This window comes from Octopus sinensis, linkage group LG4 (assembly GCF_006345805.1).
Source record: "Octopus sinensis linkage group LG4, ASM634580v1, whole genome shotgun sequence".
NCBI classification, from domain to species: domain Eukaryota; kingdom Metazoa; phylum Mollusca; class Cephalopoda; order Octopoda; family Octopodidae; genus Octopus; species Octopus sinensis.
Genome location: NC_043000.1, coordinates 63,324,072 through 63,346,818, shown reverse-complemented (window position 1 = coordinate 63,346,818; position 22,747 = coordinate 63,324,072). Strand labels below are relative to the sequence as shown.

Here is a 22,747-nt window from a genome sequence, read left to right as displayed (position 1 = left end):
CGGTATTTTTTCATAACGTTTTCAAATAGCCAGATAACCGAAGAGATGGTGTTGTGGATTTCCACTTCGGCATCTGAAACTCAGAGTTTTATCTTGACTACCGAGTAATGTAACATATTGTATAGATATATATATATATATATATTTACAGGCTTCTTTCAGTTTCCTTGTACCAAATCCACTGAGAAGGCTTTGGTCAGTCTGAGGCTATAGTAGAAAACATTGGCCAGATCCATGTGGTCAGGAAACAAGCTTTTTACCACACAGACATGCCTATGCCATGCCTGTGCCTATATTTAACTATTTAATCAGCAATCATCACTGTCATCGGTTGATTCAATAACTATTGTTTCATGCTTGCATGGTTCAGGAATACTTACCTGGCCATCTCAGTTACTGTTTTAAATAGAAAAGTGTAGTTACAGCAGTATGAATGTCAAAGCATGTTCAATTGAAGTTATGGCTGTTGAAGGCCTCTCTTCCTGATGGCAGTTGTATTATTGCTTTTAACTTGTTTTTTCCTCTGTTGATATTTATTGAATTAGTAGTGTGTATTGAATTAACAGGAAATTGTCTTATAGTTTACATGTTAAAATTAAATTCCTGTTAAGGAAAAATAAACTACTATCTGATCTAACATTTTAAATCTTACTTCACTCTGTTAGCAGCTTTTGTTTTCATTCTTTCTTTCTTTCTCCCTCCCTCCTCCTACATTTCATCTATCTGTCATATCAAATCCTTCTTACCATGCTTTCTTAAGATAAGCATTTAACTACAAAAGGAAACAACTGCAATTGGTTGGGCCTATCAGAAGAGAGGGTCACATCCTGATAGACTAATAATAGCTGGGCCTATGTCATTAAGAGCTTTGGAATGGGGAAAAGTGTGAGCATACCAGTCAACAGGATCTGAAAGACTTTTATTGCAGCCATATCTGTTTCCCCTTCCTTATATTAACAGCTTAATGGCTTTCCCTGTTATCTGTATTGTTCTAAGATCTACTGAACACTCTTGGGTACATGAACACACTAATTCTATAATGATCCTTTTATAGTGGTAAGAAACTCTCAAGAGAGCTGAACAGCAGAAAGTCTTCAAAAAAGAACCCCCCTCCTCAACCTCAGTCAAGTATTTTGGCCCTTAACTTGTTACACTCTCGGTGGGGGCAGGGGTTAGTTGTATCCAGGTCATGACTCCTGGGTGACTATCTGCTGACTGACATTTTTTAGTCACTTGGTTATTGTAGGTTTGTGTATTTAAACTGCCTGGAGATTTCATCTACTTGTAACTCCTCTCCTTTGACTCAGCTTTTCAAACCTGTACTTATAGAAGAAATAACATTGGTTATCATGATAGTGAAACGCCAATGCTATCACAATGACTCATTCAGTGTTACTCCCATCTGTTATAATAAAAGTGAAATTCTGTCTGTCTGGGACCCCTCTATCTCAGTCTACATTTGCTCTACTTAGACATATTATACCTTTTTGGAATCATAATGATCCTGGGATTGAAAATTTGCCGTTCATTTGGTTCTTGATCATCCAGTACTGGGATCTGATTTAAAAACATTTGGGTTGCTACTTCTAGCAGGTAAAGCTTGGCTGATTCATGCTATCTTGGTTGGCATTTGTTAGATGATGTCAGAGATCAAGGGGAACATAAATGACATTCGCTTCATCAATTTTATATCGAGATAAGAACTATGGGTCAACAGTTGGAATTCAACTTGGGACTGGAACAATAAAATGATTGCATCACAGAATTAATTCTCATCTGTCCTTAACCTCTAATCAAACACCACCAGGGCATATCGTCATTATAGATGTATTGTAGTCATGCTATATAGCTCTCCTTATTTTTAGGCTGCAGGTCAAATTAGCCCTCTACAGGACCTAACAGAGTGCAGATTTTAAGCTAGTTAGCATTAAAACACAAAAATATTCCTTTAAATGGTATGGAAGTCATTTTTATTTCTCTTCAACCAGATTCAGCTGGAACATCTCTTCACTGTCTCTGATATTGCAATTAAGGCTTTGGTTCTGTTCTTCCCAGAGAGTATTCATTCTGTCAATAATGATGGAAATTATAATTATTAAAAATGATAAAGTAAAATTAAAATATAGAAAACTATGTGTATTTTTAAGCACAAATAAATATCTTTGCTCTTATGTAATGAATTTATGTTTTGTATTTCTTATAGCTTCTGCTATAGTTTCTTGTAGAATTCTTCATGATACTTTTTTAGTTTCTCATAAATGACTTCTTTAAATTTGTTTCTTCCACATCTAAATTTCAATATCTCAGTGATACTTGTTCCCTCAAATTTACACTCCTCTTGTTGATTGCATTTTTATTGCATCTGCTCTGTCTTATGAGGCTCTGGAATATCTTTGTCTTTTTGTTTCTCTTGTTCTAACTGTTCTTGATATAATCCTGTCACCACCTTTTTCTATCATTCCCTTGTTAATCTTCTTCTTTGAAAAGGCATCTCTATAATGGGAATCAGATGTATTGATACAGAATACATGCATGTGTATGTGTGTTAAGGGAATTAACTCCAAGCTTACCAGAGTTATTTCCCTTTGATAATGTGTACTATATAAATAATGCACAACAGCATTTACTATAAGAGCGGTGAATTAAGAATAATCAAATAATGAAATAGTTTTTATTAAATTTTCCATTTATTGTTTTTCTGGTGACATCTTGAACTGTGCTTATTTGTCAATATATACATAGTACAGTAATAATTTTCTTAATATACATCCACTGGTGACAAAGATTCTGCAATGTCACATTTGATTAAGCTAATATGACGTTACAAGTAGGAAGCACTTTTATCCCTTTTTCTTTCTTTTGTGTATATAGAATTCTATTCAATGAAAGAGGCATACATCAAAGCTGCTTCTCTCTCTCTAGCTTGTTTGCTCATCTCCTCTTTAAATATATTCTTTCATTTCTCTCTGACTTATCTCTTCTAACAAATATAATATTCTTTTCATCTCTGCAGCAGTAGTATTAACATATATAGTTAGTTATTACCATTCAGATATAGATTATTTTTTAATATTGAGATACATTAGAAATTTCAGCATTCTGTTTGTGATACATGAAAAATTTATTGCAGATCTTACCTCAGACTAGTTAAAAAAATAATAATATTGAGGACATATAGATGAAGTTAATTATTTAAAAACACAGGTTATTATTAATTCTAATTTATAATAGAATAGTTAGGGATAGAAATAGAATCAAGTTTGATTAAAATGGTTCTATAAATAATAGATATACTTGAATTTGAAGAGTTATGTAATAGAAAATATCATTGATGTCATGCTCTCACATTCACTGAAATAAAGTCAGTCAGAAATATATTTTCTGATGCAATGCATATTGAAATTATTCTAAACAGTTCAGTGTGTGAAACTGACTGTATGTGCTTATAACAGATATGCTTACATCATAGCATTCATTCACTTGCTTATTTGATGTTCATATTTTCCTTGCTGACATGGGTTGTATGGTGGGTGGGTGGGTGGGTGGTTATTTGAGGAGAGTCTTAAGGCTGGTTGCTGTTCCTGTCACCAACTCCTACCTGTATTTCTTGTAAAGGTCTCCGTTTTTTCATAAAGGCCTTATTCTTTTACTTGTTTCAGTCATTTGACTGCAGCCATGCTGGAGCACTGCCTTAAAAAGTTTCTAGCTGAAGAAATCAACAGCAGGACTTATTCTTTGTTAACCTGGTACCTATTCTATCAGTTGCTTTTGCTGTAAAAGCTCCATACACTTTTAAAATCCAGTTGCACTTGTGAAGCTCAACTGATCTTGTATCAGTGCAGTGCACTTATTGTATATACCAGCTGGTGTCATCACAAAAATAGGTTCACTTATAAAAGCTAGCTACACCTGCAAATGTCATGTGTATTTGTTACAAGGGCAGTTTCATTTATAGAAAACATCATTGTTCTTATAGATGCTATTTTCTCTTGTTTGTAGTGGTCAGCTGCTCCTTTTTTAGGCATAAAATATTTTTCCTAACGCTTTTAATGTTAATCTGACTCTACTCTAAAAATCTTTCAAAAACTTTTTTCATTTCTATGAGATTCAGCCTTTTCTGAATATTTGTATAGATAATTCTATTCTGGTTATATGACTTCAGTGTCTTTATCCAATTCAATGTACTTGGGTACCTCCTTGAAGAATTTTTAGCTGAATGAATTGACACCAGTACTTTTTTTTTTTTGAAGCCTGGTACTTATTCTATTGCTCTTTTTTGCCAAACTTCTAAGTTACAGGGACGTAAATACACCAGCATTGGTTGTCAAGCAATGGTGGGTAGGTGGTAGGGGGCATAGAAAGGTCATAATGTACACAAGGAATGTCTACTTCAGCATCTTGCCTAAGTGGTGACAGGTGTAGAATATCAATATTCATGCACATTTACAAATACATTCACAAACACACATTTTATTTATTAGTAGTAGTTATGTACTGTCTCCAACAAATCATATGGTTGCTACCCTTCTACCAAAATGCAAGTTAGCTTTGGGGTTAAGCTTCTGTAATTATTTTACAGCAAAATGAAATCTGTTTTAATCGTATTCATGTTACAAATATGACTGTGTGATTAAGAAGCTTGCTTAAACCAACATGCAGCCTTGAGTTTAATCCCTCTGTGCAACACTTGTGCAAGTATCTTCTGCTGTAGCCCAGGGCTGATCAAAGCTTTCTGAGTGAATTTGGTAGACAAACTGAAAGAAGCCTGTTTTGTGTGTGTGTGCATATATATATTCTTTTACCTGTTTCAGTCATTTGACCATGGCCATGCTGGAGTACTGCCTTGAAGGGTTTTAGTCAAACAAATTGACCTCAGGACTTATTTTTTTAAAGCCTAGTACATCTTCTATCGGTCTCTTTTGCCGAAGTATTAAATTACAGGGAAGTAAACACACCAACACTGGTTGTGAAGCGGGGGGGGGGGGGGGCAGACACAAAGACACACACACACACATATATATGTGTATATATATATATATATATATATATACACACACACACACACACATACACGATGGGCTTCTTTCAGTTTCTGTTTACCAAATGCACCCATAAGGCTTTATTCTAACAGTCTTTTTGCCAAACTGCTAAGTTATGTCGCTATAAACACATCAGCATTTGTTGTCAAGCGATGGTGGTGGGAGGCACAAACACAGACACACAAATATATATATGTGTGTGTATATATATATATATATATACAAGCTTCTTTCAGTTTCTAACTACCAAATCTACTCATAAGGCTTTGGTTAGCCCTAGGCTATCGTAGAAGACATCTTCCTAAGGTGCCACACAGTGGGACTGACCCCAGAACCATGTAGTTGTGAAGCAAACTCCTTATTACACAGTCATGCCTGCACCTATATATATTATATATGTTTATATGTATTTGTTTCTGCCTTCCACCACTACTTGACTCCACTTGTTGGCTTGTTCGTGTCCCTATAACTTAACTGTTCAGCAAAAGAGAATGATAAAGTAAGTACCAAGTTTAAAAACAAATAAGTACTGGGGGTAGTTTGTTTGAATAAACCCTTAAGGGTAATGTTGCGGCATAGTCGCAACTCATTGACTGAAACAAATAAAAGATAAAAGATACTTTGTTGCTGCATTGATGACAGTGCATTGTATTGGAAAGAATGGCTTATTCTGCACAAATTTTGTTCAGTTTGCTGGTTATAGCAAGTAGTAAATAGAATTTACTGGCATTGAAATAAAGGCAAAGTTTCTTGGACTAAAATTTGCTTTACTTTTAATGTTTATAGGTCAATTTGGCTTTTGTTAAAGTAGCTAATGGCTATTGCTGTTCTGTTAAATGTTTGCTGTAACAATACCATTAGGACATTTTCATTTTGCTTCATATGCAAGGAAGCTAATTTAAGTGAAATTTTTTTAGATATAGGGCAAGTTTAACGTTTCAGCTGTTTTAATGAATGAACTTAATTCTCTGGGATGCAATTATCTACAGAAGATCACCGAATTCTTTTCTTACTTTTAGAACATCATAGTCTGTACAGGAACTGAGTTGTTGAGAGTATTTATAGATATTTCTCTGTTTATCCTCTCCTCTCTTCTATTTATTTATTTATTTTTCCTACTAATTATATGCATGCATGGAACCTTACCAGATAGTCTAACTTACCATAGGTTTTCTACAATTTGCTGTAGGTTAGATTTAGAAATAGGGATTGTATAAGCCAGCAAAACTTGTTACATATTTCCTAGAATCTGTTAGCACTCCTGCCCCATACACACACATACTCACTCATATCTTCTTTTTTTTCAATAAACTTTTCAATCTAGGTTCATGGTTTTCAGAGCAAGTGCAATGCTTTCACATGTATAAGCACTAAAATGATTAACCCATTCCATACTGACCTATCAGAGACCTTCTCTAGTTCTGTGATACAAATTTTCTGCTTTAAAATTATCTAATTTAAAACCCGCACTCAAAATTTGAAGTGAATTTTTGTTTTAAACACAAGCTTCATAATGAAGAGGTTATTTTACTTAAATTCTTTCATTATTTTCAAAATTTATTGAAGCAAAGACAACATATTTCAACAGAAATATGCCTCTAGATGGGGACATTGTTACTGATTGATTTCATAAAGGATCATCAAATTAATTATTACCCTTTTAATAATTATGTTATAGCAAGAAGGTGGCAAGCTGGCAGAAAAGTTAGCATGCCAGGCAAAATGCTTAGTGGTATTTCGTCTGTCTTTACGTTCTGAGTTCAAATTCCGCCAAGGTCAACTTTGCCTTTTGGGGTTGATAAATTAAGCACCAGTTGTGTACTGGTCGATCTAATTGACTTCCCCTTCCCCAAATTTCGGGCCTTGTGCCTAGAGAAGTAAAGAATTATGTTATAGCAAGCATTATATACTTCTAATGAGCTGGAAAGTTCATAGCTGAAATGCTTCAAGCAAAGAGGACTTGGGCCTAAGCAGCAACAACAATTGAGATTAATTTGAACCGAACTTAATCATTTGTTTGACATAAGCATCAGAATTGTATGCCATTCTAAGACATATGAAATAAAATCTGTTAAAAATAAAGATTTTGTTGAAGCAGATTTTCTTGCTAGATTGGAGAGTTCAAGCAACTATATCAAAGCCCTTTATAGATTCTTCAGCATTCACTAATATATTGTTGTTTAGCATCAGGTCAGTTTTCACTGAGCAAATCTGTGATCAAAACCATTCAAGCTGTGATCTACTCATCTTATATCAAGAACAGTGTAGCTCAGATTACATTATTTATGTGATTTTTTTTCTTTTTAAAGATGGGAGGTTCTGGTTTGAAGGTGATTTGGTTGATGTTTCTTGCAAGTAGAGAAACTACATAGAGACTTGCTCTTTTGTTAATCTTTTAGTAATGTATGTTCATAGGGGTGTGTTGACCATTGTTTTCATTCTTGAATGCTTCACTTTTGGTAAATAATAAATTAATCAATCGTATACAATTAATACTTTAACTTTTACACCTGGACATCAGTTAACTTTAAAACAATGTATTCACTTGTTTCATACAAAACCATTCATATGCCAGTCAGTTATTTTACATTATTGTTGAAAGTTGGAACCCATTCTATGGAACTCTAATGGAATGATAAACATTAAAAAATTTTTCTTCCTGTTTATGAAGAACAATTGAAAATGATTTTTAATCAAAATACAAAGTTATTTATGTAAGTATACACAATATTTTAATGGTCATTTTCATTTAAGTTATGTATTATGATGTAACTTCATAGCATTCTATATTGGTGCAAAAAGGATGGGACATTTTTGCTCTTATTGTTTTTATTTAATCTTAATGTCTCCATACCTCCTATATATTTGAGCTCAATAGATCCCCAGTAAATGGTTGAGTTGATCCGTATCTATATTTTTCTCCTTTATCTTTGAGAAAGAAAGCACAACCATTTACTATAAGAATAAAGAATGTATTTCTAAAATCAATGTTTACTTTCTAAGGTTGTGAGCTGGCAGAAACGTTAGTGCACCGGGTGAAATGCTTAACTGTATTTCCTCTGTCTTTACGTTTTTGAGTTCAAATTTCACCGAGGTTGACTTTGACGTACAAATTATTTCATTAATTTTTTTTTTAACTAAACACTTTCAAACTTTTGATACTGGTTTACTCTTAACATTTTTGAAAAAATTTTGTATTTTAGAAGCGGTGTTTCATTTGTCTTTACGTTCTGAGTTCAAATTCTGTTGAGGTCAACTTTGTCTATCATCCATTTCGGATCTATTCAAGTAGACGTACAGATTATTTTGTTAATTTTTTTTAAAACTGAACACTTTCAAACTTCTGATACCGGTAGAATGTGTCACATAGAACAGGGTGTACTCTTAACGTTTTGGACAAAATTTTGTATTTTAGAAGTTATTTCGTCAGAAGTTACAGAGAGACAATGGACAAATTCGTGTTTGATAAGTGCCAATACACGAAACTCAGCTTTTTGACTTACTCTCTAACTTCTGCCGATGATATATATATATATTACATATATGTGTAAAAAATCTCATCATGCAATTGAACCAATACCTGGTCGCTCAACACGCTAAAAATAGCAGCCAAAGTATTCCACTACCTAAATCACATGCCCTAGAAATTAAGAATTATTTTTTTGGTTAATAAAATGGTTTTAATTTATGAAAAACCAAATATTTACATAAAATTGAAGGTACAATAATAGTAAATTTTTATTGCAAAATTAAGTTACTTAAGGTGAGCCTAGTAACTGATGGTTTTGGGGTCTTGTTTTTAACTTTTGGTGAACCATGATGCAACCAACAACATAGTAAAAATCCCAGCCATTAATTTGGTGTGGATGGGTAATATCAAATAATTCAATCACAACATATATTTAAATTAAACATGAAAAAAATTGAAATAATATTACTTAAATGGAAAAATTGAAATATTATCTTTCAGTATTTTATTAGGTAAAATCTTAAATTATTGACACATTATTAATTATCTTATAACAGCAATGCCTGGAAAAATCATGGATTACATGGAAAATGTGAGTATGAAGAGTAATATTCTTAAGATCATAAACCTGGAAAAGTACAGGACAAGTTATTACACCTATAACAGTATAAGACAAACTATTCAAGTAAAGTAAAGAATAAGAAACTTTTTGCTTAAAATATTGCAGCTAAAATTAAAATTTGAATATTAAAAATTATTTTATTATCTCTCTATATATAAACAGCAGTTTGTCTGTGCATGTTTCTGTGTGTCTGTTTGCTTGTACCCTCACCCTGACCACGGCTTTCAACCGATTCTGATGAAACTTGACACACACATAGCCCAATGTCATAATTCAAAACTAATGCAGCGAAAATTTTGAAAAGTTCCCGCAGTTCTGAAAAAAATCGATAAATTCGACATGGGGTCGAGAATCAGAAACACAAACCGCAAACTGTCTAGGGGACGCAACTCCACCTTTGTTAACTAAAAATAAAATTTACCATCATTTTTTCCCATTTTTTTGCTATTTTTTGGCTATAACTCTCTAAAAATGCTTTATAGTTATTTTCCTTACAAACCTGAGCAACGCCGGGCGATACTGCTAGTAGTTTATAAATATCACTACACTTATTTAAGTAGAATTTGGCTAATTTACTACCTTAAATACAGTAAAAAGTGACTAATTAGACAAACTTACAAATTAGCTGAACAGTTTTCTACAATAAATTTATAAGATGGGAACTGTAAATGAGAAGAAATAGCATTCTTTGCTGCAATATTTTAAGTAAAAAGTTTCTTATTCTTTACTGTACTAGAAGTAATAGCTTGTCCTATACTTTTACAGGTGTAATAACTTGTCTTGTACTTTTCCAGGTTTATAATCTTAAGAATATTACTTTTCATGCTCGCATTTTTCCATGTAATATGAATGTGTGTTGAAATGATCAAAATTAATCAAAGCATACTAAAGAAGATTTTAGGAAAAGTAGTTGTTAATAAGTTTACTGCAGGAAGCATTAAGTAGCCAACTTGAGTGATAAACAATTTTTGTCAATCACTTATATTTCATTTTTCTTTCCAGCAAATAAGGGAGACTATTCTGAACAGGTTTTGATCTTGTTCTGACCTTATCAAATGCATAACCTTTATTGTACTTGTTGAAGTAGGTAAATGTATAAGACTACTCATTGGTTGGTGGACAAAAATTCGATAGAGAATAAATAATTCAGAGTTACCATTTGCATGAAAAACGCTACTAAAGTTAGTATTAACATATTTAATACTGTGAACATTAACAAGTCTTTAGAAAGATGAGTCTCATAGGCAAGATAATGCAGAATTGAACTGCATGTAAAGTAGCTTCAATGGAAACCCTCAAAACCAAAGCAGAATAAAAATGAAACTAATAATGGTTGTACTGTGTACACACATATATTGTTATTTAGATAAAGTGTTGGATACATACTTTTACACTAAAGTTGATTAATGTATGCATGTGTGTATTAGTTTCAACAGCAGATGGTTATTATGTTAATACATGTCTTAACCTATGTACCAAATACGTACACCACTTTAATCTTTTATATTTCTTGCTTGGACATGCATGTTAATTTCTCTTGATTTTGCAAATAACCTTTCTTCAATATGTTTGAATATAATTAGTTTAGCGTTTTTAAACTGAATTTACCATGAGCTAATTCAAGTCGGTAAATTTATGGCTGTGTGTGTGTGAACAAGAGTTTTTAATTTAAAATCAAATGTTACCATTAATCTAAAGTTTCATAAATTAAAATTATCAGATGTTCTTTATGAGTATACTAAAGGAACTTAGAAAAAAATTAAATGGAACACACACAGACATGTATGTATGTGTGTATGTTTCTGTTTGTCCCCCACCACCGCTTGACAACTAGTGTTGGTTTGTTTACATCCCTGTAATGTTCAGCAAAAAAAAAAAAAGCTAATACAGTAAGTACCTGGCTTTAGAAAACTTGTAAGTACTGGGATTGATTTGTTTGACTGAATCCCCCAAGGCAGTGCTCCAGCATGGATGCAGTCCGATGGCGGAAAAAAATAAAGATAAAAGATATCACACCAATTCTATTACACAGTTTGCTATATGAATATATATTTATTGTATAATATACATGAAATAATAATGCTTGAGTTTACACTTTAAATGTTATTACACAGTCATAGCTACTTTTGGGAAGTCAGGTTTATTTATGACTGCTGTTGGATGAAGCATGAACCGACAAGCTCATGAAACTTGTTTTTATCATCACTCTATAACTTGTCAGATATTATTTGGGGTGTAATTATATTTTGCAACAACACCAAACACATACCTTAAGATTATTAGCTAGTTACAAAGGTTTAAGTATGCTGAATTAAATGAACATGATAAATCTCTGTAAATCTCATTCAGTATCGGAAAACCCCCTATATTCTATGTTTTCTAAATATGTTTTACTAGAACAATTTTCTACTATAGACACAAGGCCTGAAATTCCAGGGGGGGGGGGATCTAGTTGATTACAGTAAGCTAGTTCTCAGCTTGTACATATTTTATGGATCTCAAAAAGATGAAAAGCAAAGTGGACGTTGGAGGCAATGCCATAAAGCATTTTGTCTGGCACATTTAACAATTTTGCCAGCTTACTGCCATTGTGTCTTACTAAAATTAGCAGTTGGTAGTGTATCATACTATGATACACTACCATGATAAACTGGTATAAACTCTTGACGTGCTGAAAGCACCAGCAACAAATTTATAGATGCAATGTTTTGAGGGTGGCCATGGGTTTTCTCTTGGTGTAATATTTATTAATTTTGCATGTATTACTTAAAATATAAATGTCTTGCCTTATTTATCACTTTAGGGCTATGAGTGAGTTGATGACATTGTCACAAATAGCAGATTAAATAATCAATAACAATAGAAGCAATATTAATATCAAAAGGCAATCTTGACCTCCAACTTAAAATGAAGGTTGTGTTAGAACAAAAGAATATCACATTATTTACAATCACTCATATGGACACAAGGTGCATACTCATAATTATATTGATAGATGAGAACTGTCTCCTACATCTGCTGGAACTGCTAGGTGAAGTGATTTCACCCTGCTATGAGTTTTTCAGTGACATATGTCCAGCAGCAACATAACAGCTGAATCTCCCATCATGGTATATAGAATATCAGTGTCTATTCATCACTGGTATCAGTAGGCTTATTAGAAAAACATTAATAGGGAGGAGCCCATACCAGGATAAAATCATGTGATCTGGCAATTCTGGTGGCCATAACAGACAGTTCTCACCTGTGAACAATATAATTACAAGTGCTTTTATGCATCGTGAGTCCGTGTGAGTGATCTTCTCAAGGTAAATAACATAGTATTCTGTGTTCTAACACAATTTCCATGTTAAGATGGAGATCAAGATTGCCTTTTGGTATTAATACTACTTCTGTCACTGTTAATTACATTTTAATAAGCCCACTGGCTATTTGCGATATTAGTGCCTGAATAGACACTAATATTCTATATATTGTTGATGGGAGATTCAGCTGTTATGTCACTGCTGGACATCTGTCACTGAGGAGATCATGGCAGGGTGAAATCACGTGAACTGGAAGTTTCAGCAGCCTTAGCAGACACCTCTTGTCTGTCAATGATATAATTACAAATGCTTTTATGCACCATGAAACCATGCTAGTAAATAACATTATATTCTGTGTTCTAACACAACCTCCATGTTAAGTTGGGTATCAAAATTGCCAACATAAATATTTTGAAATATTCGATAATTCTTAAAAACATTTAATTCTAAAACAATAATATAATTAGCTGTCCTAACAAAGTATTCTTGGACATTATGCTCACTAAGAAGATTGAAGATAACCCCACTTAAGATAACAGTATTGTTTGGCAAGTCATGTAATGACTACTTTTGCTTGAAGAGGAAGCCAACAAGCTAATGTGAAACATTTTGCAGGGTTGTCATTTGTGCTTTATGGCTTGCCAAATATATTAATTAATAACCCCACTTCTTAAAATTTTCAGTGCACCATTGCAATCTGGTCTATGATGCAGTGGACCTGTATTTATGAAAATTTTGACAGTTCAAGAAATAAAGTGAAAATGCGAATATAACAGCACTCTGACATACCTTGATTTATATCAGTAACTGGTTCTAAGACATGCGATTTAACTTGTAAGACTTGTAATTTAACTTGCTCAAAAAACTGTTACAAAAATTCCTTGAAATACGTTTAAAAAAGACTACCAGTCACTATAAAATGCTATACTTTAAGCATTTAAGTAAAAATAAACAAGTTTACTTCTGTTTTAATAAATTATTTGTGCGTCTTTTCGTAAGTATTTTTAAACTGTTTTTGATCTTTGACTTCAGTATTGGGTTTTTTTTTTTGTTTTTCGTTTTATTTAGTTATGCTTTTAAATATGTTTGCCAAGACTGGTGTAAAGTAGAAGATAATATTTAAATGACATAAGTTGAGGTATGCTTGTGTATATTATGATTTTAGAAGGCTAAACTGGCTGTGCTATGATGTAATTGTTTCAGTTTCAATACATAGTCTCAGATCAAGTTCTTTATTATTAAAATAATACTACTTATTATTTTCAGCAAGATTAAATACATTTTTAGTATATGAATATCATAAAAATTTAAATATCTGAATTAACATTGAAGTTTGTAGCTTGACTTACTAGAGATAGCAGTTAGATGTCCCTTATTGTTTAATGAGATGGTATATATCTGGATATACTACTTTTGTTTTTTTAAAAGAAAGAAAAAAGATGGATAGAATGCTTTTCACACAAGGTTTGCTCTTATATGTATATACATAAATATATGTGTGTGTATACACACATAAGCACAAATGCATGCGCACATGCACACATAAGCACAAATGCATGCGCACATGCACACATACATACTTACATGCATGTACATATATTAAATAATTATGTTTCCTTAATTTTCTATTTTAAAACCAGTTTAAGACTGCCCTGGTTTCTCCATGATTGCCAATACAAAGAGAATTCTGTCATGACATTGACAGCAGTGAAAACCATGAAATGTATCTTCCTTATAAATAGCTCAAATACGAACATGTATAGTGGAGATACTGTTGACTGTACTTTCTCCACATCTATAAGCAATGTTCTTTTCAATGTATCTTCACAAACATTAATGTTATAACCATGTCAGATAAGCTTTTGTGAAGTAGTTTGCATATTTAGCTGGTTGTGATGCATCTGTAATTAAAAGATTCATTTTTGTGACTGTCTATAAAAAAATATTACTTGAGTAATATGCATTTGTATGTGTTACACTACATGTGTGTACATATATATATTCTTTGTTTTGTGCAGCCTACTAATATATTTAATTCTAAAATAATTTCTTTGCTGATCAGAATATAATTTATTCTTTAACCTCAAAGTATGCAACTAGCCTCTTATCATAATCGCTGCTTTTTATAATTTTATATTTTATCAGAAACTAAATTCTGTGTTGTTACTTGAAATATCTTTCTGTATCTTAGAGTAGCAGACAGCCTGTATTTTGTACATTGAAGAAATATCATTGGTTGGAAATCTCATTAACATGAAATTGGGCAAAAGTTCATTGATCTTATAATTATAGGCCTTAGCTACTGTTCTGCTAAGTTCTTCACAGGAGCTGATTATCTCCTTTTCAAAGCATTCATATGTTAAACAGTATTAAAGAATGCTATTCTGAACATTTCCAGTGCAATAATACATTCATGTTTCTATGCTTTAGAATTATTCTATTTCTTTTTGCTTTGCTGAATGCAAGTAGAATTTTGCAGCTGTAAGTTCTGTTAGTTATTTACTATTTCCATTCCAAGTGTCAGACTATCCATTTTTACACCCACTGATAGCTATCCATTTGTTTCTCTATCAAGTGTTTGCTGCTTACTACTTTCCACAGATGTGATCAATAAATAATAGAAGAGATTTAATTAGTAATTTATATTATTAATGAATTCTTTCAGTTTTTATTAGTATGCATTAAAGTTTATACATTTTTAGCTATTTGAATAGGCAGCAAAGCAACCGTAATATTATTTTTTGCAGTACAAAATGAAATTATGAATTTATGCAAGAAGCTGAATTTTTTTAATATAAATTTTGAATGTCAGTTATTTGGTATGGTAAAAGATATGCATAATTTTACTAGATCTTATCCTTCACATCCCGAATGTTTTGTCCATAAAGGTTATGGGTTGTTATGTATTCTAAAGGGCTAAAAAAGGCAACTTCATTATAGTTTCCTAAAATACTTGGTGCAACAACCAAATTTCCCTGAATAAACTAAATGAAACATGTTTGAGGTTATAAATATTGGTATGTTGTGCCACACAATAAGGATGAGATGGCTACACTAAAAACATATCAAAACATTGAGGGTGCTTTGTTTTTTAGTTACCTCTACCCTGTGTATTCATTTTATTTTATTTAATTATTATTCTTTTTTGCAGAGCTGTGTTTATGATAATAGTAAAAACTTCTTTAAGAATACAGAATTTTTTAATAATTCATCTAAAATCAGTATGGTAAAATATTCATCAAATGGGAGTGTGGAGAAACTAAAACCAAAACAAATAGCAAATACTTTTATAATGCACTAAAAATTGCATTTGCAATTTTCAGTGCATTATAAATTTTATTTGCTATTTTGATGTGTTTGACTGTACAATATTCCATTCAAAATTTGGTTTTGAATAAAATGTTAAATTAATAATTTTGAGAAAATCTTTAGATCAATTTTTCAGCTTATGTAGTATTAATCTTTGATAGAATATAAGATTTGAAGTACGTTCAATGTGATAAGCAGTATTATAGTATACTGTACTGTTAACAGTTACGACTAGTATTTGAATTGCTTTTTGTAGTATATATAGTAAGTTTGTTAGCAGCTAGACAGCATAAAACCCCATGAGGCTATCAATACAGTCAGGTGAAATGGAATGAAATAAACAGAGGAATAAGACATTCTGAAAATTTATTTTTGGTTAAATTTTATTTTGATTATACTGGAATGGAATCACCTGTTTCTTTCAGACTAAAAGAGTTAAACACTGCTTGAGAAATCTTAGTGTAGAACAGGTGCTGTAAACATTCAATTTCTTGAATTTACTGCTGGTTATATAAAATTTTCATCTACTCTCCAATCTTATAACATCTAGGTCTGTTCAATGAGGGGTAACCTGGGGATGAGTGATCACAATTGCTAAATTTAACTGGTGGAATTGAACATTAACTATACCATCACTTGATTGTGTAAAAATAAAAAAAAAACAATAACAAAATGGCAACAACAATATAAACTATGTCTACTCCTTCTTTATGGGCTTATGCAAAATAAATAAATAAATGATAAATGCAGACAGATATCTTGCTGGAGGCTTGATAACAGGTAAAGTATTTGATTTCAAAACTGTACTCAAAAAGTTCTTCTTAGAATAAAGCAAGAACAAATCCTGACATAAAAAAAAAATCTAGCAGCAGCAGTAGTAATAGTAGTAGTAGTTGTAGTAGTAATACTAAAAAGGGTGTATTTATTATATAAAATTTATACTTAATGGCAGAATCATTGAATAAACATGGTATCATATCACCAGCTTTTAGATAATAAATTCATGGCTTGTTATAGAGAGATGCATTTTGCCTCTTAGTTTGTGTTCCATTGACTTGAAAACAGACCTTCTTTCTTGAAAATTTGTAAAGTAAGACACTAAAATTGAAGAGCGTAAGTGGTGGTCTACATTAACAAGTTTATAATATAAAATAAGTTGGTTTGCCATTAGTCTTTTGTGAGTGTTTCCTCTCATTCTTTGAAGTAGAACGCTGCCATAAATATTTGAATTCTCTTCTGGAAAATTACCTGCTGTTTCCTTGCCAAATGGAAATTATAGCATTTACTTGACATTACTGAAAACATTGTATTTTTTTTAAAAAGACTAATTTTAGATGTTTAATCATGTAGAAAGAGAGAAGAAACAAAGGAATACGTCATGGTACTTAAACATCCAGCCTTTGATAAGTACCTTGTCATATTTGACAAATACATCTCTAGCTCCTGAGTATTTTCTCATTGAGATATACATAATATATATATATATATATATATATAAAGAGAGAGAGAGAGAGAGAGAGAGACAGATGGGCTGAATCCTGGAAGCACTGCAATACCAGGCCAACCTGTGGCAAAGGCGGAGCAAGCCCCTAACACTTCGCCTCGTTCTAAAAATCAGTTTAATATCGATGGCCCCAAATAGGGACCGTATCAGATATTAAGCTGATAAGAACGGATACTACACTTCGATCTTAGCCAAAAGGCTGGTCTATGTGATATGGAAAGACGGCTCATCTGGAAAAGTAACTTAGACCCCGCTACATGTCTGAATTCAAGAACTGAACTTTTCGGTCATGCCCATATGTGGCCAAATATTTGTTACATTTTTGGTCACCCAGAGACTACAGATAGAACTTGCTTTCTATATTTCTATATGCACAAGCTTTTTATCTCTTTATACTTTACTTATATTTCTTATATATTTTTATTTATATTTTTTTACATATATTTCTTACATATTTATAGTGATATTGATTTATAAGTTTATTGCTTATATATTTTTTACACATAATTTTTCTGTATTCTACCTTCCACCCTGCATTTTTCCCTGTGCGTATATAGATGTGTATATGGATTCTTTTGTGTGTGCGTGTGTGTTTGTATATAGTTGTGTGCGTGTGTGGGTGCATGTGTGATATAGATGTGTTTTACTCAGTGTTTTTATACATTTTCTTGTATTTTTGCCTTTAACCCTGCTTTTTCTTGTGTATAGACATATGTATGATCTTTTTTGTGCGTGTGTCTGTGTGTGAGCGTATATAGGCGTGTGTGTGTGTGTGTGTGCATGCATATGGGTATGTGTGAATATAGACATGGTTGACTCTTTGTATACCCCCTTAGATGAATGTATACATTTAGGCGCACACATGTGGGTGTGCGGGCATGCATGTGTAGGTATGAACATGCGCGCTTACGCGATACTCCCTTCCCTCACTTAGCAGTCATCCAAATAGCTCTTTTGTCTTATAATGGTCAACCACACAGTAATTTCCTTTGTATAACAGTCATTTTTCATAGCATTTTTCCGATGGCCAGATAACTGAAGAGATGGTGGCGTGGATTTCCACCTTGGCATCCAAAACTCGGAGTTTTATCATGGCTACCGAATAATTGTCACATATTACATTTACAGATATATATATATATATATATATATATATATGACTTTATAAATAATTAGATCATTTAGTTTTTCAATCAAACACGTTCTTTTACTTATACTAATGATTAAAGTTTCTGAATTCATATTGAGGGAGAAGCCATCCCAAATGCAATAAGTAGTGGCAATAATCAAAATAATTTAATGAGTCATTCAGTTTTAAAAGAAATTTACCAAAGTTTCATATCATCTCCACACTTTAGTTTTTGCATCTAATTACTTTTGCAATTGATACTATTTAAAATGAAGATGCTTATTTTATCATTGTACAATATGTGATATGAATGTTTAAAATTTTCCAAGAAACCAACTGAATATTTTGAAATGTTTTACATAATCTTACAGTGGAGAACTTGAAGGAGAAAGATTAAGAGAGAATGCACCAGGAGTATCATCATTGTCATCAACATCATTATCTTCCACCTTTGATGCTGGCATGGGTTGGTTGGTTTGACAGGACTTGACAAACCTGAAGACACTGCTTAGCTCTACTGTCTGCTTTGGCATGGTATCAATAACTGAATGCCTTTGCTAACACCAACCACTTTACAGCATGTACTGAGTGCTTTTTACATGGCACCAGTGCCAGTGAGGTCTCCAAGTAACTTGTAAGACAAGAGCCCCTTAACTGAGTGGGGAGTAGTATTGAGGGAAGTGGCTTTCTAATTAGAGGCTAGAGTATGATTAGAGAGACAGGAGCAAGTCTCTTGCAGTAAAGGAATTACATTGGTGTCCCAGTTGGAGAAGGAGAGAGAGAGAGAGAGAGAGAGAGATGTAACTGGGCATACCCTCAAGTTACAGGGAGTTGTATGTAAGTGATATAGAGGATTGAATAAAGTCAATGAGCAGGGAAAAGAATCCAGTGAGTGAATATAGGTGGAAGGAGCAGGTGTTAGGAAGATATGTTGTGAGGGAGAATATAGTGGTTTCAATTCTATTACATTATTTGTCAACTCCACTGTTGTTGTTTAGCCCCAGGTCATCCCTAATTGAGCACATGTATATAATGTAAGGTGTACCAGTCATGACCATCCCGCTTTGATTTTCTGCAGACATAATATATCCAGGACTATATTGTTCAGTGTATTCTTCATTTAAGACATTAGGGTATGATTTGAGAGAGAGATTTTTGTGTTATTTCTAACAGATTTAGCAATCATGTAGAGGTTGCCTTGTTGACTAGTTAGCACCAATATGATTTCCTGTTGGCCTGAACAGTCTTTAATTAGTTCATATGATGTGTAGGTGTTCCTTAAATTATTTTCCTTCACTTATTGTCGGACTAAGATTGCCATTTGTACTTAACAAAATTGTTATAAGGGATCTCCGCCAAAATAACATCTCAAATGTTTTACATGTATAAGAGCTGAGAAAAATCTTAACAAGTGGCAAAATGGTAATTCTGAAGTTGTTGATAACATCTCCTATTTTTAGTATATATATATAGATGTATGCATATATATATATATAATATATATATATATATATATAATATATATATATATATATATAGATGTATGCATATATGTATGTATATATATGTGTATATATATGTATGTATATGTATTTTATTATCTCCCCTTTTTCCTAGCCCTCCTGTGTGACCCCTCTGTCTGGCATTTGCCATGATAGATTGTTAGCCACTAAACCTTTTTCTATTTTCTCTCCTTGTTTATTTTTGCATTCCTGTCTTTCGAAGAGCATAGGCCTGAAACGTAAGAGACTTTCTCACTTCCCAAGCTTTAAACTAATACATCTGTTTGTTGTTTACACACCTGTCTTCATCTTTTGCTTTTTTGTAAATTCTCACTATGTATATATATATATATATATATATAAATTATTATAATTATGAACATAATTATAATTAGGGTTTAGCAAAATTCTTCACGACATACCGAAATTTAGAAATAACAATTAAATACTCTTCTACTATGGTAGTAGTATACTATGTATTCTACTATGGTGTGTGTTTATGTGTACATGTATGTATATGTACGTGTATATATGAATATGCGTTGTATATCGAGAAAGAATTAGGTTAAATTACTTTGATTATTGTAATATAAAGAACTGCATGCAGCAGCCAATTTGGAAAAATTTTTGGCGTGAAGAAACAAGTTATCTCAGAGTTGTTCATGTAGTAGGCTCTAGAATTTGCTTGAGTAAAATGGAGTTTCATTGATTTTCAGTTGCTTCAAATTAATGTGCCTGAAAAATAGCAGGCTCCTATTTGGAATTCATTTAAAATATGAACGAAGAAAAAATCTACAGATTGTGGATTCCTATATATATGTAGCAGTGTGTTTCTGTTTATGAATAATAATTTAAAAGCAACTGTAAATTTTAGATGTTCAAACTTAACAAATTTTGAATAATCAAATATTAAAACTTGTGAAGATGTTGTCTGAGATAATATAGGTAATCATTTAATTAAATTTGATTAAATGTTCAAAGTTCAGTTATTCCTGTCCAAATGTTTTCTTATTTTTATCTCCTTATAATGTAATAAATGCAATGAATTAATAACCATCTTTAAACTTTAAATGATGCAGGAGTGTCCTTTCTGCAAACACCATTTTCATTCATTCATCTTTTTGTCGTCATCATTGTGTTTTACCTTCTCTCAAATAGTAACGTAACAGGTATGTGTGTGTATATGTGCAATATGTTTCGAGTTCCTAGTGTTGAAACCTCTGTTTCTGCATCCATTGGTATATTTTCTGTGTTTGATGGACCGTCTCATTGAAAATCATGTTTGAGCACCTAGTTCTTTATCATTCATCTTTTACTACATGTTACAGTCATTGGACTGTGGCCATGCTGGGGTACCACTTTCGAAGGTTTAGTTGAACAGATCAACTCTGGTACTTATTTTATTAAATTTGGTAGTCTGTTGGTTTTTTACTGAATTCCTAAATTATGGGTTCCTAACAAACCAACAATGGTCGTCAAGCTGTGGGGCGGGGACAAACCACACACACATATAATGTAAGACAACATTTGTCCAAGGTACTATGCAGTGGAACTGAACCTGAAACCATGTGGTTGCAAAGTGAGCTTCTTAACCATACAGCTATGCCTGTTTGATCAACTGGAATACCTACTCTTTGAAGTAGTGTGTATGTGGTTTGAATATTTTGCAGAAACATGTACCTTTAATGTAATTCTCAAGTACACTCAGTGGAACACTGTGAAACAATGTTATTTGCTCTTCGAATTGCCAATACAGTCCATCTGAAGGGTTTCTTGCCCGTTTTTATCAGCTGAGTGGACTGGAGCAGTGTGAAATGAAGTGTCTTGTTCAAGAATACAATGTGTTGCCCAGTACAGGAATCAAAACTGCAATCTTACAATCATGAGTGCAACATCCTAACAACTAAGCCATGTGCCTACACACACACATACACCTCTATAACTATCTATATGTCTGTCTATCTATCTATATATATATATATATGTATTACGAGTTAGTATCAAAAGGTTTCCGGACAATATATATATATATATATATATATATATATCTATATTACGAGTGGTATCAAAAGGTTCCTGGACTATTTATGTTTAATAAAAAAATAAATTATTTACATGAGTTTTAATATCATCTCCTTTGAAATCATCACCTTACGCAGCAATACACCATTCCCAGCATTCCTTCCACTTTTGGAATCTGGCCTGGAAGCTGTTCTCTGTAAGCAAACCGAGGACCTTCTGTGATTCGCTCTAAATCATGGCAACGGTGTTAAAACAGCACTCTTTGAGCTGCACTTTCATCTTGGGGAAGAGATAGAAGTCTGCAGGTGCTACATCTGGTGAATAGGGCAGGTGTGGAAGCAGTACCTTGCTGTTTTTGACAAGAAACTCACAAGTGAGGAGAGCTCAGAGAAGAATCCAATTCTTCATGCTCCGCAGATCTGGTCACTTTTGCTGAATATCTTCTCTCAAATGCTTCAAAACCTCATAGTAGAACTCTCGATTCATCTGGCCCTGGGGGATAAATTCCCAAAGCACAATATCACATTTCTGGTGGAGTGATGCTTGTGGCAGGTCTTCCAGATTGCTCATCGTTTTCCAGGGATGTTCTTCTACTTTTGAAGTGCCCATGCCACTTAAAACATTGCTTGCAACCCATTGCTTCATTCTTGTAAGCTTGCCAATGCATACTCAATGTCTCTGTTGCAGACATCCCAATTTTAATGCAAAATACCATAATGGCTCCTTGTTCCTGTCCATGAGAAAATTACAGACAACAGCATACACATGATCACCAAAACACAAATTTCACAACTTACGAAGTAAATGCAGCAATGTCACTTGGCACACTGTCTCATGAAAGTCACT

At 32.8% G+C, this 22,747-nt stretch overlaps 1 protein-coding gene and 1 non-coding gene across 2 annotated transcripts in view; one reads left to right on the top strand and one right to left on the bottom strand.

Annotated features, from left to right (window-relative positions):
- The window catches only part of LOC115211128 (sodium-driven chloride bicarbonate exchanger), a 277,936-nt gene that overhangs the window by 57,246 nt on the left and 197,943 nt on the right, over positions 1 to 22,747 (top strand). The window lies entirely within an intron of this gene.
- On the bottom strand, positions 17,266 to 17,456 carry LOC115211296. The gene has a single exon (XR_003881573.1). It is a non-coding gene; the product is annotated as a U2 spliceosomal RNA (small nuclear RNA).